The sequence below is a fragment of the Procambarus clarkii genome, chromosome 57 (genome assembly GCF_040958095.1).
Source record: "Procambarus clarkii isolate CNS0578487 chromosome 57, FALCON_Pclarkii_2.0, whole genome shotgun sequence".
NCBI classification, from domain to species: Eukaryota; Metazoa; Arthropoda; class Malacostraca; order Decapoda; family Cambaridae; genus Procambarus; species Procambarus clarkii.
This window is the reverse complement of record NC_091206.1, coordinates 11325285-11341750: the sequence shown is the minus strand read 5'-3', so window position 1 is coordinate 11341750 and position 16466 is coordinate 11325285. Positions and strand designations below refer to the sequence as shown.

At 38.7% G+C, this 16466-nt stretch overlaps 2 pseudogenes; both read left to right on the top strand.

Annotated features, from left to right (window-relative positions):
* The first annotated feature begins 4920 nt into the window (after positions 1-4920).
* LOC123744915 (polyadenylate-binding protein 2 pseudogene) lies at positions 4921-5514 on the top strand (annotated as a pseudogene).
* A 5221-nt stretch (positions 5515-10735) lies between these two features.
* LOC123744916 (polyadenylate-binding protein 2 pseudogene) lies at positions 10736-11329 on the top strand (annotated as a pseudogene).
* Positions 11330-16466: the final 5137 nt, after the last annotated feature.

Genomic DNA, 16466 nt, shown 5'->3' with positions numbered 1-16466 from the left:
GTTAGGCACCATTTAGATTATGTATTTCAGATTTGGTCGTCGTAATGGATATTCGTTCTATAGAATGGATATAAATTCACTAAAACGCGTCCAGCATAGGATGACAAAGTTAATCCCCCAAGTTAGAAACCTTTCATATGAAGAAAGATTGACAAAGCTTAAATTACATTCTCTAGAATAGCGAAGAATTATGGATGACATGACTGAGGAGTACAAGTGGATGAATGGACATAACAACGGGGATATTAATGCGGTAATAAAAGTATGAACACGAAAGGCGAAGAGTTAGGGGTGACATGATAGAGGTTTACAAGTGGATGAATGGACATAACAGGGGGGATATTAATAGGGTATTAAAAATATCAACACAAGACAGAACACGAAACAATGGGTATAAATTGGATAAGTTTAGATTTAGGAAAGATTTGGGTAAATACTGGTTCAGTAACAGGGTTGTTGATTTGTGGAACCAATTGCCGCGTAACGTGGTGGAGGTGGTGTCCCTCGATTGTTTCAAGCGCGGGTTGGACAAGTATATGTATCATAGCAATATGGAAGTTGTAGTGAAGGACCTGGTGACTCTAGTGGGAGCCCTGAGGACAGAGTTGGACTCTCTGCGGGAGGAGGTGCGTCAGCTTAAAAAACAACGAGAAGTAACGAAGGAGGAGACCAGCAGTAAAGGGACCTCGTCTTGGAGAGTTGCGAAAGACAGGGGCCTTAAGAAGACTTTGATAAAGCCGCCTTCAAACGCCATAGCAACTTCAAATTCATTTGACGTTTTGGAGGACGAGTGCTGTGGAGAGACTGTGGATCGCGCAAAAGGGAAAGCAACGAAGAGAAAGGAAGCGCAGGCCCCTCAGAAAGTAAAGGAAGTACTTAAGCAAACATTAGTTGTGGGAGATTCCCAGATAAGGTATTTGGATAGAACGTTTTGTGCTAGAGATAGGGGGAACAGGTTAAGGGTTTGCTATCCCGGAGCTGGCATTGGTGATATTATAAACAACATGAATGATATTATGGCTGGTAATGGGAACAATCCCATTATTTGCATTAGCGTGGGAGGAAATGATGTTGGTCGAGTCAGGAGTGAGGAACTGATTCAGAGGTATAAAACAGCCATAGAGTTAGTTAGGAGCAAGGGAGGAATCCCGATCATATGTGGCATTCTTCCAAGAAAGGGAGTGGGAAATGAATGGATATCGAGGGCACTTGGTGTCAATTGCCGGCTGGAAAGATATTGCAAATCAAATGCAATATCTTTCATAGACAACTGGGAACACTTCTATGGAAGAAATGAAATGTATGCTCGTGATGGGGTGCATCTATCGAGAGCTGGGGTTGTTGCTGTTGCGAACTCGCTAGAAGAAGTGGTTAGAGGTGTTTGTTTGGGTTTAAACTGTTAGTAGATAGAGGTATGGGAATTGATTTGGAGGAAGGAGGTAATAAAAGTATGTGTTTGTGGGAGAAAGGAATTGGCAAAACGATCAGGGAAAGAGAAGGTCCGCAAAATAACAATTCACTTAGGGTATATTACACTAACAGTAGAAGTCTAAGAAATAAAATTAACGAATTAAATGCTCTTGTCTGCACAGAAAAAATAGATATTATTGCACTTACCGAAACGTGGATGAATGTAGAAAATAGAGAACTATTAGCTGAATATCAAATATATGGATTTAAACTATTTCACACAGATAGATATATTAGACGAGGAGGTGGAGTAGCCATATATGTTAGGGACAATTTGAAATGTAGTCTCAAAGAGGGAATCAAAACAGAGCCACACACAGAAACTATTTGGATTGAATTAAACGAAAAAGCTAATAATATTATAATAGGAGTAATATATAGGCCACCAAATTTAGACAGAATGGAAGCAAAGCATCTATGGGATGAAATATCTAGAGCATCTAGATCTAACAGTATTTATGTCATGGGTGACTTTAATTTTAGCGGAATAAACTGGTTGAACAAAACGGGGAATAGTGAAGCAGAAGATTTTCTAGAATTAATTGACGATTGCTTTCTTACGCAACACATTAAGGAACCAACACGGGAAAATAATATTTTAGATTTAGTGTTAACTAACAGGGAAACGCAAATTAATGACATCGAAATAGGGAGTGAGCTAGGGAGCAGTGATCACAAAGAAATCAGATTTAGCATAGAATGGAATAGACCAGTAGGAGAAAATTCTGTTAAAGTGCCAGATTTTCGAAAAGCTGATTTTAATAGCCTAAGAATTTTTTTGGGTCAAATTGATTGGAAAGGCTTGGGTATGGGGTGTGGGCCGGTCTTGGAGCGAGACATGAACCCAGCGATAGGTGACTTAAATGGGGATTTCGATGTGGATTCAATATATAACTTATTTAAGAATATTCTAAACAAAGCACAGGAACGTAGTATACCATACAAATTGAATAGATCGTATACTAATGACCCAAAGTGGATAACAAAGAATTTGAAGAACCTTATAGGTAAAAAGAGAGCTTGGTACAAAAGGATTAAAAATGGGGAGGTCACTTTAGAACAGGAATTCGTACAACTGGTTAGAAATGTTAAAAAAAAGATAAGGAAAGCAAAAAGAAACTATGAAGTTCGCATAGCAGGGCAAGCAAAGACAAATCCTAAAGGGTTTTTTCAGTTATATCGTACTAAGACTAGGGAAAGGATAGGTCCATTAAAAACTGAGACAGGTCAAATAACAGATAGTGATGAAGAGATGAGTAGTATTTTTAATAAATATTTTGTATCTGTATTTACTAAAGAGGAACTTAACAATATGCCTTCAGCCGAACAAGTCTATGTGGGTGGGGACGAGGACAGGTTGACGAGTTTAGCAGTTACCAGGGAGGATGTTCTTAAACAAATAGTAAAACTCAAACCAAACAAATCCCCAGGGCCGGATGAAGTGTTTGCCAGGGTGCTTAAAGAATGCAAAGAGGAGCTTTGTGACCCACTGTCAACCATATTTAATAAATCAATAGAGTCAGGCAGAGTGCCAGAGTTTTGGAAAGTTGCTAATGTGATACCAGTTTTTAAGAAAGGAGATAGATCACTTGCGTCTAACTATCGACCAATTAGCCTAACGTCTATTGTGGGAAAGTTACTCGAATCTATAATAGCAAATAAAATTCGTCTTCATCTTGAAAAACATAAATTAATAATTGAGTCGCAACATGGTTTTATAAATGGCCGTTCATGTTTAACAAATTTGTTATCTTTTTATTCTAGCATTGTTGAGGCAGTTGATAGTGGTAAGGATTGCGATGTTGTATACCTTGACTTTAGCAAAGCTTTTGATACAGTGCCACATGAAAGACTGATTAAAAAAATAGAGTCTCATGGTATTGGGGGTGCTATATTAAGCTGGATTAGGGCATGGCTATACCAAAGGAAACAGAGAGTTAGTATAAATGGAATCAAGTCAGAGTGGGAAAATGTTGTAAGTGGAGTGCCTCAAGGCTCTGTCCTGGGACCTCTGTTGTTTATAATATATATAAATGATTTAGATTCAGGTTTGAGTAGCAACATTTGCAAATTTGCCGATGATACGAAAATCGGTAGGGAAATTAATTCGGAGGAGGACTCACTATCACTTCAAGTTGATCTAGATAGGGTTTTGAAATGGTCAAAGGATTGGCAGATGCAGTTTAATGCTGATAAATGTAAAGTTCTGAGGTTAGGTAATGATGATAGAGTTACAAGATACGAGCTAGATGGTGTTGTGATTGCGAAGTCGGATTGCGAAAGGGATCTGGGAGTTATGATTAGTAAGAATTTAAAACAAAAGGATCAATGCATAAATGTTCGTAATAAGGCAAATCGGACACTTGGATTTATTAATCGCAGCGTTAGTAACAAGACACCTGGTGTGGTTCTCAAGCTATATCTTGCTCTAGTTAGGCCCCATTTAGATTATGCAGTTCAGTTTTGGTCGCCATATTATAGAATGGATATAAATTCACTTGAACGTGTCCAGCGTAGGATGACTAAGTTAATTCCCCAAATTAGAAATCTTTCATATGAAGAAAGATTAACAAAGCTTAAGTTGCATTCACTGGAAAGGCGAAGAGTTAGGGGTGACATGATAGAGGTTTACAAGTGGATGAATGGACATAACCGGGGGGATATTAATAGGGTATTAAAAGTATCAACACAGGACAGAACACGAAACAATGGATATAAATTGGATAAGTTTAGATTTAGGAAAGACTTGGGTAAATACTGGTTCAGTAACAGGGTTGTTGATTTGTGGAACCAATTGCCGCGTAACATTGTGGAGGTGGGGTCCCTCGATTGTTTCAAGCACGGGTTGGACAAGTATATGAGTGGGATTGGGTGGTTATAGAATGGGAGCTGCCTCGTATGGGCCAATAGGCCTTCTGCAGTTACCTTTGTTCTTATGTTCTTATGTTCTTATGAGTGGGATTGGGTGGTTATAGAATAGGAGCTGCCTCGTATTGGCCAATAGGCCTTCTGCAGTTACCTTTGTTCTTATGTTCTTATAGGTTAGACATATGAATGAGTTTGGGTATGACTCTTAATAAGACATGAATAAACAGCAGCTCCAACGTATTGGCAAATATCCCTTCTGCAGTTTCCTTGATTCGTTTATTCTTAAGTTTTAAGTTACGTCTGCAGGTTTTACAGAATTATGTACTCCCACATCGAGCAATAAACAAGTAGCGGTTTAACCACGTCAGGTGTACGGGAATATATGGCCTTCTGCCCTCTGCATAGGACCATTCTCCACACAGCTCAGCCAGTAGCAACACCTCGGGTCTGCCACCAGCCGCACTACTCTCTACAGCTAATCACGACGCTATCTCATATTTTGTTTACTCACCAACCTCATCATCAACAGGGCATTTGTCACTATTCGTTGTCATATCCCAGTCATCTCTATTTCCTGTGACGATGGAAAATGAAGAACTGATTTATGATAATGTTTACAGTAGCGGCGAAGACGAGAACTCTGAAGGTGGAGGAGAGGAGGACACGTCTGTTGAAACAAAACTGTTGGAAATTAAAGCTTATATCAGAAAAATGGAAGAATTGGGGATGGATTCACCTCTAGGCACTGCAGGAGCAACAGTACCAATCCAGATGTCTGCTAAAGAAAAGATAGAAGTCGATGGTCGCTCCATATATGTGGGTAATGTTGACTATGGGGCGACAGCAGAAGAACTTGCTCAACACTTTCATGGATGTGGTCCCGTTAAAAAAGTTACTATTCTTTCAAATAAGTATACTGGCCACCCCAAAGGCTTTGCATATATGGAGTTTGGAGAAATAGACTCAGTTGAAGTGGCCATGTCACTTGATGGCTCACTCTTCAGAGGCCGACCACTGAAGGTAAGGCCTAAGCGTACAAACCTGCCAGGTATTACCACCAGACATCGACCTCCACGTGTCATGAGAGCTGTCGTCCGTGGGCGAGGACGCTTTTATTCTGGATATCGACCAATGAGACCATACAGGAGCCGGAAGGTCTTCTACAGCCCTTATTAATGGTCATACATTGCATGGAAGATTCCTACTTCCACTATTGGTTTACTAAACGATTTTAGAATTAGAACTCAAATACAATACAATTATTTTTATGTAAATAATTAATAAAAATTAATTAAAAATGTTTTGTTTCACATACCAATTATAATTAATAGAATGTTAATAAATAGATGTAAACGCATCCAATTTATCCTACAACTACAGTTGTTGTTTTCGATTCAGTTATTCAGAATATAATTTCCATGTAGTAGGGGCTATAGTGAGCTCGTAATTGAGTTCGGTTAATCACAATAAGCTTGTTACTGTGATATCTGGGTCATAGTTATAAATAAAGGCAGAATTTCCTTCTTTTTGTACTGATTTAAGCTTTTGTTGGAATTACGTTATCTTGGTGGTGGATATAGAACGGAATAATGAAACGGAAGCTTGAAAGACGAGTACCCAGTGGCATGTTCGTACCATATAGCAGTGGATCGTCCTTCTGCTACTTTAGCTCTGTGGCGAGTTGTGAGTATTTTCTTCCCAATATGCTCCTTAATCTGTGAAAAACTTAGATATTTTAACCTTTACAACACAAGGTAGAGCAGTGGCAGTATTTGCTAGTCTAATATTTCATTGCCAAATTGGATACCAATGTGACTTGGTATCCAATTTAGGGTGATTGACAGCATTAAATTGTGGGCTTCTTTTCCTAGATGTAGTATTTCTGTGATGGGTTGTATATTATCTCTGTGCTGGCTGGATAACCAACCCGTCCTCTTAAAAAGAACGTCACTTTTGGCTCGTATGCGAACTATGGCCAAATTTGGACGTAATTTGAAATGAAATCCACTCACAAAAGTAACGTTCTGTTCCGTTTTCTATTTCAGTCGTCCGGCGTACGCGCAGAGGTTATGAGAGGACACTTTAAATTAACGTTTTTCATAACGTTTTGAAACTTTATGAGAATTTCCTGCCCACCTAACCTATCAGAGGACCCTTAACTTACTGTTGTTGAAAAAAAAAATCCCAAATTTATTTTCATATTTTTTTTAATTTCAAATTACGTCCAAATTCGGCCATACGGGCAAACGGCCAAAAGCGACGTTCTTTTTAAGAGGACAGGTTGGGATAACAATGCCTGGAGCGAAGATTTAGAGTCGGTATGAATGATGACATCATGCAGACGAGGAGTCACAACAACGAAATATGTTGACCAAACCACTCACTAGAAAGTGAAGGGACGACGACATTTCGGTTCATCCTGAACCATTCTTTTTGTTGATTGTGTTGAAAAGTTGATTGTGATACCCACGACAATCGACTTGAAAATGGATCGAAACGTCGTCGTCCTTTCACTTTCTAATGTGTGGTTTGGTCAACAGGACATCATGTAAATTATTCTCAATAGTATAATTATTGCCTCCTTCAGAGCATATAATTCTGTTTGCAATGTTGAGCACCCACTATTTATGCTCTAGTAATCATCATGGTTGTTAATGTAAACTGCTGCCCCAGCAGAACCTCTTTCTTTATCAACTGATCCGCACACTATGTGGGTGGGGGACGAGGACAGGTTGACTAGTCTGACAGTTACGGGATGATATTATTAAACAAATAGTCAAAACTCAAACGAAACAAGTACCCAGTTTGCGACGGTGCTTAAAGAATGCGAAGAGGAGCTTTGCGATCCATTGCATACCATATTTAATAAATCATTAGAGTAAGGCAGAGTGCCAGAGTCGTGGAAGGTTGCTAATGTGGTACCAATTTTTAAGAAAAGAGATAGATCACTTGCATCAAACGATCGGCCAATCAGCCTAACGTCTATTGTGGGAAAGCTACTTAAGAACATGGACAAGATATAGCTGAAGAACAACACCAGGTGTCTTGTTACTAACGCTTCGATTAATAAATCCCAGTGTCCTATTTGCCTTATTACGAACATTCATGCATTGATCCTTATGTTTTAAATTCTTACTAATCATAACTCTCAGATCCTTTTCGCAATCTCAACACCAACTAGCTCAAATCTTGTAACTTTATCATCATTACCTAGCCTCAGAACATTACATTTATCAACATTAAACTGCATCTGCCAATCTTTTGACCATTTCAAAACCCTATTTAGATTAACTTGAAGTGATAGTGAGTCTTCTTCCGTGTTAATTTCCCTACTGATTTTTGTATCATCTGCAAATTTGCAGGTGTTGCTACTCAAACCTGACTCTAAATCATTTATATATATTATAAACAACAGAGGTCCCAGGACAGAGCTTTGAGGCACTCCACTAACAACATTAACCCACTCTTACTTAACCCCAGTTAAGAGTTAGAGTTAGTATAAATATACTAACTATAAATATACTAACTCTCTGTTTCCTTTGGAATAACCATGCCCTAATCCAACTTAATATAGCACCCCCAATACCATGAGCCTCTATTTTTTAATCAGTCTTTCATGTGGCACTGTATCAAAAGCTTTGCTAAAGTCAAGGTACACAACATCACAATCCTTACCACTATCAACTGCCTCAACTATGCTGGAATAAAAAGATAGCAAATTTGTTAAACATGAACGGCCATTTGTAAAATCATTTATTAATTTATGTTTTTCCAGATGAAGACGAATTGTATTTGCAATTATCGATTCAAGTAACTTTCCCACAATAGACGTTAGGCTAATTGGCTGATAATTTGACCCAAGTGATCTATCTCCTTTCTTAAAAATTGGTACCACATTAGCTACCTTCCATGACTCTGGCACTCTACCTAACTCTATTGATTTATTAAATATGGTAGACAATGGCTCGGAAAGCTCCTCTTTGCATTCTTTAAGCACCCTGGCAAACACTTCATCCGGCCCTGGGTATTTGTTTGGTTTGAGTTTTACTATTTGTTTAATTACATCCTCCCTGGTAACTGCTAAACTAGTCAACCTGTCTTCGTCCCCACCCACAAATATTTGATCGGCTGAAGGCATATTTTTAAGTTCCAAAAAAACTCAAAATTTGAGTTCCAAAACTCAAAAAAAACTTTAGGATTTGTCTTTGCTTGCTCTGCTATGCGAACTTCGTAGTTTCTTTTTGCTTTCCTTATCTCTGTTTTAACATTTCTAACCAGTTGTACGAATTCCTGTCCTAAACTAACTTCCCCATTCTCAATCCTTTTGTACCACGCTCTTTTTACCTATAAGGTTCTTCAGATCCTTTGTTATGCACTTTGGATCATTAGTATTCGATCTATTCGTATAGTCTCCGTGGTGTAGTGGTAAGAAACTCGCCTATCGTTCCGCGAGCGCTTTGTCATGGGTTCGTATCGTATCCTGGCCGGGAGGATTTACTGGGCGCAAATCCTTAACTGTAACCTCTGTTTAACTCAACAGTAAAATGAGTACTTGGTTGTAAAAATGATTCTTCGCTGCGGGGATCGTATTCCAGGGACCTGCCCGAAACGCTACGCGTACTAGTGGCTGTACAAGAATGTTACAACTCTTGTGACAAAAAAAAGAACAAAAATCAATTTATATGGTATACTACGTTCCTGGGCTTTGCTTAGAATATTTTTAAATAGGTTATATTTTGAATCTACATCGAAATCCCCTTTTCCAATTTATACCCATTGTTTTGTGTTCTGTCTTGTGTTGATACTTTTAATACCCTATTAATATCTCCTTTGTTATGTCCATTCATCTACTTGTAAACCTCTATCATGTCACCCCTAACTCTTCACCTTTCCAGTGAATGCAATTTAAGCTTTGTTAATCTTTCTTCATATGAAAGCTTTCTAATTTGGGAAATTTGCTTAGTTATTCTACGCTGGACACGTTCAAGTGAATTTATATCCGTTCTATTGTACGGCGACCAAAACTGAACTGCATAATCTAAATGGGGCCTAACCAGAGCAAGGTATAGCTGAAGAACTACAATAGGTATCTTGTTACTAACGATAATTGATTCATTTGAGGCATCACGCTATTGTGATTACTGTGTGTAATGATCGTATAATTACACGATACGAGCTAGATAGTTTTGAGATTGCGAAGTTGGATTGCCGAAGGGATATGTGAGTTATGATAATTAAGAATTAAAAACCAAATAATCAATGCATAAATGTTCGTATCAAGGCATACAGGACACAGGGATTTATTAATCGTTACTTTATTAATAAGGTACCTGGTGTTATTCTTCAGCTATGTCTTGCTCTTGTTAGGCACCATTTAGATTATGTATTTCAGATTTGGTCGTCGTAATGGATATTCGTTCTATAGAATGGATATAAATTCACTAAAACGCGTCCAGCATAGGATGACAAAGTTAATCCCCCAAGTTAGAAACCTTTCATATGAAGAAAGATTGACAAAGCTTAAATTACATTCTCTAGAATAGCGAAGAATTATGGATGACATGACTGAGGAGTACAAGTGGATGAATGGACATAACAACGGGGATATTAATGCGGTAATAAAAGTATGAACACGAAAGGCGAAGAGTTAGGGGTGACATGATAGAGGTTTACAAGTGGATGAATGGACATAACAGGGGGGATATTAATAGGGTATTAAAAATATCAACACAAGACAGAACACGAAACAATGGGTATAAATTGGATAAGTTTAGATTTAGGAAAGATTTGGGTAAATACTGGTTCAGTAACAGGGTTGTTGATTTGTGGAACCAATTGCCGCGTAACGTGGTGGAGGTGGTGTCCCTCGATTGTTTCAAGCGCGGGTTGGACAAGTATATGAGTGGGATTGGGTGGTTATAGAATAGGAGCTGCCTCGTATTGGCCAATAGGCCTTCTGCAGTTACCTTTGTTCTTATGTTCTTATAGGTTAGACATATGAATGAGTTTGGGTATGACTCTTAATAAGACATGAATAAACAGCAGCTCCAACGTATTGGCAAATATCCCTTCTGCAGTTTCCTTGATTCGTTTATTCTTAAGTTTTAAGTTACGTCTGCAGGTTTTACAGAATTATGTACTCCCACATCGAGCAATAAACAAGTAGCGGTTTAACCACGTCAGGTGTACGGGAATATATGGCCTTCTGCCCTCTGCATAGGACCATTCTCCACACAGCTCAGCCAGAAGCAACACCTCGGGTCTGCCACCAGCCGCACTACTCTCTACAGCTAATCACGACGCTATCTCATATTTTGTTTACTCACCAACCTCATCATCAACAGGGCATTTGTCACTATTCGTTGTCATATCCCAGTCATCTCTATTTCCTGTGACGATGGAAAATGAAGAACTGATTTATGATAATGTTTACAGTAGCGGCGAAGACGAGAACTCTGAAGGTGGAGGAGAGGAGGACACGTCTGTTGAAACAAAACTGTTGGAAATTAAAGCTTATATCAGAAAAATGGAAGAATTGGGGATGGATTCACCTCTAGGCACTGCAGGAGCAACAGTACCAATCCAGATGTCTGCTAAAGAAAAGATAGAAGTCGATGGTCGCTCCATATATGTGGGTAATGTTGACTATGGGGCGACAGCAGAAGAACTTGCTCAACACTTTCATGGATGTGGTCCCGTTAAAAAAGTTACTATTCTTTCAAATAAGTATACTGGCCACCCCAAAGGCTTTGCATATATGGAGTTTGGAGAAATAGACTCAGTTGAAGTGGCCATGTCACTTGATGGCTCACTCTTCAGAGGCCGACCACTGAAGGTAAGGCCTAAGCGTACAAACCTGCCAGGTATTACCACCAGACATCGACCTCCACGTGTCATGAGAGCTGTCGTCCGTGGGCGAGGACGCTTTTATTCTGGATATCGACCAATGAGACCATACAGGAGCCGGAAGGTCTTCTACAGCCCTTATTAATGGTCATACATTGCATGGAAGATTCCTACTTCCACTATTGGTTTACTAAACGATATTAGAATTAGAACTCAAATACAATACAATTATTTTTATGTAAATAATTAATAAAAATTAATTAAAAATGTTTTGTTTCACATACCAATTATAATTAATAGAATGTTAATAAATAGATGTAAACGCATCCAATTTATCCTACAACTACAGTTGTTGTTTTCGATTCAGTTATTCAGAATATAATTTCCATGTAGTAGGGGCTATAGTGAGCTCGTAATTGAGTTCGGTTAATCACAATAAGCTTGTTACATAAGAACAAAGGTAACTGCAGAAGGCCTATTGGCCCATACGAGGCAGCTCCTATTCTATAACCACCCAATCCCACTCATATACTTGTCCAACCCGTGCTTGAAACAATCGAGGGACCCCACCTCCACAATGTTACGCGGCAATTGGTTCCACAAATCAACAACCCTGTTACTGAACCAGTATTTACCCAAGTCTTTCCTAAATCTAAACTTATCCAATTTATATCCATTGTTTCGTGTTCTGTCCTGTGTTGATACTTTTAATACCCTATTAATATCCCCCCGGTTATGTCCATTCATCCACTTGTAAACCTCTATCATGTCACCCCTAACTCTTCGCCTTTCCAGTGAATGCAACTTAAGCTTTGTTAATCTTTCTTCATATGAAAGATTTCTAATTTGGGGAATTAACTTAGTCATCCTACGCTGGACACGTTCAAGTGAATTTATATCCATTCTATAATATGGCGACCAAAACTGAACTGCATAATCTAAATGGGGCCTAACTAGAGCAAGATATAGCTTGAGAACCACACCAGGTGTCTTGTTACTAACGCTGCGATTAATAAATCCAAGTGTCCGATTTGCCTTATTACGAACATTTATGCATTGATCCTTTTGTTTTAAATTCTTACTAATCATAACTCCCAGATCCCTTTCGCAATCCGACTTCGCAATCACAACACCATCTAGCTCGTATCTTGTAACTCTATCATCATTACCTAACCTCAGAACTTTACATTTATCAGCATTAAACTGCATCTGCCAATCCTTTGACCATTTCAAAACCCTATCTAGATCAACTTGAAGTGATAGTGAGTCCTCCTCCGAATTAATTTCCCTACCGATTTTCGTATCATCGGCAAATTTGCAAATGTTGCTACTCAAACCTGAATCTAAATCATTTATATATATTATAAACAACAGAGGTCCCAGGACAGAGCCTTGAGGCACTCCACTTACAACATTTTCCCACTCTGACTTGATTCCATTTATACTAACTCTCTGTTTCCTTTGGTATAGCCATGCCCTAATCCAGCTTAATATAGCACCCCCAATACCATGAGATTCTATTTTTTTAATCAGTCTTTCATGTGGCACTGTATCAAAAGCTTTGCTAAAGTCAAGGTATACAACATCGCAATCCTTACCACTATCAACTGCCTCAACAATGCTAGAATAAAAAGATAACAAATTTGTTAAACATGAACGGCCATTTATAAAACCATGTTGCGACTCAATTATTAATTTATGTTTTTCAAGATGAAGACGAATTTTATTTGCTATTATAGATTCGAGTAACTTTCCCACAATAGACGTTAGGCTAATTGGTCGATAGTTAGACGCAAGTGATCTATCTCCTTTCTTAAAAACTGGTATCACATTAGCAACTTTCCAAAACTCTGGCACTCTGCCTGACTCTATTGATTTATTAAATATGGTTGACAGTGGGTCACAAAGCTCCTCTTTGCATTCTTTAAGCACCCTAGCAAACACTTCATCCGGCCCTGGGGATTTGTTTGGTTTGAGTTTTACTATTTGTTTAAGAACATCCTCCCTGGTAACTGCTAAACTCGTCAACCTGTCCTCGTCCCCACCCACATAGACTTGTTCGGCTGAAGGCATATTGTTAAGTTCCTCTTTAGTAAATACAGATACAAAATATTTATTAAAAATACTACTCATCTCTTCATCACTATCTGTTATTTGACCTGTCTCAGTTTTTAATGGACCTATCCTTTCCCTAGTCTTAGTACGATATAACTGAAAAAACCCTTTAGGATTTGTCTTTGCTTGCCCTGCTATGCGAACTTCATAGTTTCTTTTTGCTTTTCTTATCTCTTTTTTAACATTTCTAACCAGTTGTACGAATTCCTGTTCTAAAGTGACCTCCCCATTTTTAATCCTTTTGTACCAAGCTCTCTTTTTACCTATAAGGTTCTTCAAATTCTTTGTTATCCACTTTGGGTCATTAGTATACGATCTATTCAATTTGTATGGTATACTACGTTCCTGTGCTTTGTTTAGAATATTCTTAAATAAGTTATATATTGAATCCACATCGAAATCCCCATTTAAGTCACCTATCGCTGGGTTCATGTCTCGCTCCAAGACCGGCCCACACCCCATACCCAAGCCTTTCCAATCAATTTGACCCAAAAAATTTCTTAGGCTATTAAAATCAGCTTTTCGAAAATCTGGCACTTTAACAGAATTTTCTCCTACTGGTCTATTCCATTCTATGCTAAATCTGATTTCTTTGTGATCACTGCTCCCTAGCTCACTCCCTATTTCGATGTCATTAATTTGCGTTTCCCTGTTAGTTAACACTAAATCTAAAATATTATTTTCCCGTGTTGGTTCCTTAATGTGTTGCGTAAGAAAGCAATCGTCAATTAATTCTAGAAAATCTTCTGCTTCACTATTCCCTGTTTTGTTCAACCAGTTTATTCCGCTAAAATTAAAGTCACCCATGACATAAATACTGTTAGATCTAGATGCTCTAGATATTTCATCCCATAGATGCTTTGCTTCCATTCTGTCTAAATTTGGTGGCCTATATATTACTCCTATTACTGTGATATCTGGGTCATAGTTATAAATAAAGACAGAATTTCCTTCTTTTTGTACTGATTTAAGCTTTTGTTGGAATTACGTTATCTTGGTGGTGGATATAGAACGGAATAATGAAACGGAAGCTTGAAAGACGAGTACCCAGTGGCATGTTCGTACCATATAGCAGTGGATCGTCCTTCTGCTACTTTAGCTCTGTGGCGAGTTGTGAGTATTTTCTTCCCAATATGCTCCTTAATCTGTGAAAAACTTAGATATTTTAACCTTTACAACACAAGGTAGAGCAGTGGCAGTATTTGCTAGTCTAATATTTCATTGCCAAATTGGATACCAATGTGACTTGGTATCCAATTTAGGGTGATTGACAGCATTAAATTGTGGGCTTCTTTTCCTAGATGTAGTATTTCTGTGATGGGTTGTATATTATCTCTGTGCTGGCTGGATAACAATGCCTGGAGCGAAGATTTAGAGTCGGTATGAATGATGACATCATGCAGACGAGGAGTCACAACAACGAAATATGTTGACCAAACCACTCACTAGAAAGTGAAGGGACGACGACATTTCGGTTCATCCTGAACCATTCTTTTTGTTGATTGTGTTGAAAAGTTGATTGTGATACCCACGACAATCGACTTGAAAATGGATCGAAACGTCGTCGTCCCTTCACTTTCTAATGTGTGGTTTGGTCAACAGGACATCATGTAAATTATTCTCAATAGTATAATTATTGCCTCCTTCAGAGCATATAATTCTGTTTGCAATGTTGAGCACCCACTATTTATGCTCTAGTAATCATCATGGTTGTTAATGTAAACTGCTGCCCCAGCAGAACCTCTTTCTTGATCAACTGATCCCCCATGTGGGTGGGGGACGAGGACAGGTTGACTAGTCTGACAGTTACGGGTTGATATTATTAAACAAATAGTCAAAACTCAAACGAAACAAGTCCCCAGTTTGCGACGGTGCTTAAAGAATGCGAAGAGGAGCTTTGCGATCCATTGCATACCATATTTAATAAATCATTAGAGTAAGGCAGAGTGCCAGAGTCGTGGAAGGTTGCTAATGTGGTACCAATTTTTAAGAAAAGAGATAGATCACTTGCATCAAACGATCGGCCAATCAGCCTAACGTCTATTGTGGGAAAGCTACTTAAGAACATGGGCAAGATATAGCTGAAGAACAACACCAGGTGTCTTGTTACTAACGCTTCGATTAATAAATCCCAGTGTCCTATTTGCCTTATTACGAACATTCATGCATTGATCCTTATGTTTTAAATTCTTACTAATCATAACTCTCAGATCCTTTTCGCAATCTCAACACCAACTAGCTCAAATCTTGTAACTTTATCATCATTACCTAGCCTCAGAACATTACATTTATCAACATTAAACTGCATCTGCCAATCTTTTGACCATTTCAAAACCCTATTTAGATCAACTTGAAGTGATAGTGAGTCTTCTTCCGTGTTAATTTCCTTACTGATTTTTGTATCATCTGCAAATTTGCAGGTGTTGCTACTCAAACCTGACTCTAAATCATTTATATATATTATAAACAACAGAGGTCCCAGGACAGAGCTTTGAGGCACTCCACTAACAACATTAACCCACTCTTACTTAACCCCAGTTAAGAGTTAGAGTTAGTATAAATATACTAACTCTCTGTTTCCTTTGGAATAACCATTTGTGGAGCCGGTCGGCCGAGCGGACAGCACGCGGGACTTGTGATCCTGTGGTCCTGGGTTCGATCCCAGGCGCCGGCGAGAAACAATGGGCAGAGTTTCTTTCACCCTATGCCCCTGTTACCTAGCAGTAAAATAGGTACCTGGGTGTTAGTCAGCTGTCACGGGCTGCTTCCTGGGGGTGGAGGCCTGGTCGAGGACCGGGCCGCGGGGACACTAAAGCCCCGAAATCATCTCAAGATAACCTCAAGAAGATGCCCTAATCCAACTTAATATAGCACCCCCAATACCATGAGCCTCTATTTTTTAATCAGTCTTTCATGTGGCACTGTATCAAAAGCTTTGCTAAAGTCAAGGTACACAACATCACAATCCTTTCCACTATCAACTGCCTCAACTATGCTGGAATAAAAAGATAGCAAATTTGTTAAACATGAACGGCCATTTGTAAAATCATGTTGCAAATCATTTATTAATTTATGTTTTTCCAGATGAAGACGAATTGTATTTGCAATTATCGATTCAAGTAACTTTCCCACAATAGACGTTAGGCTAATTGGCTGATAATTTGACC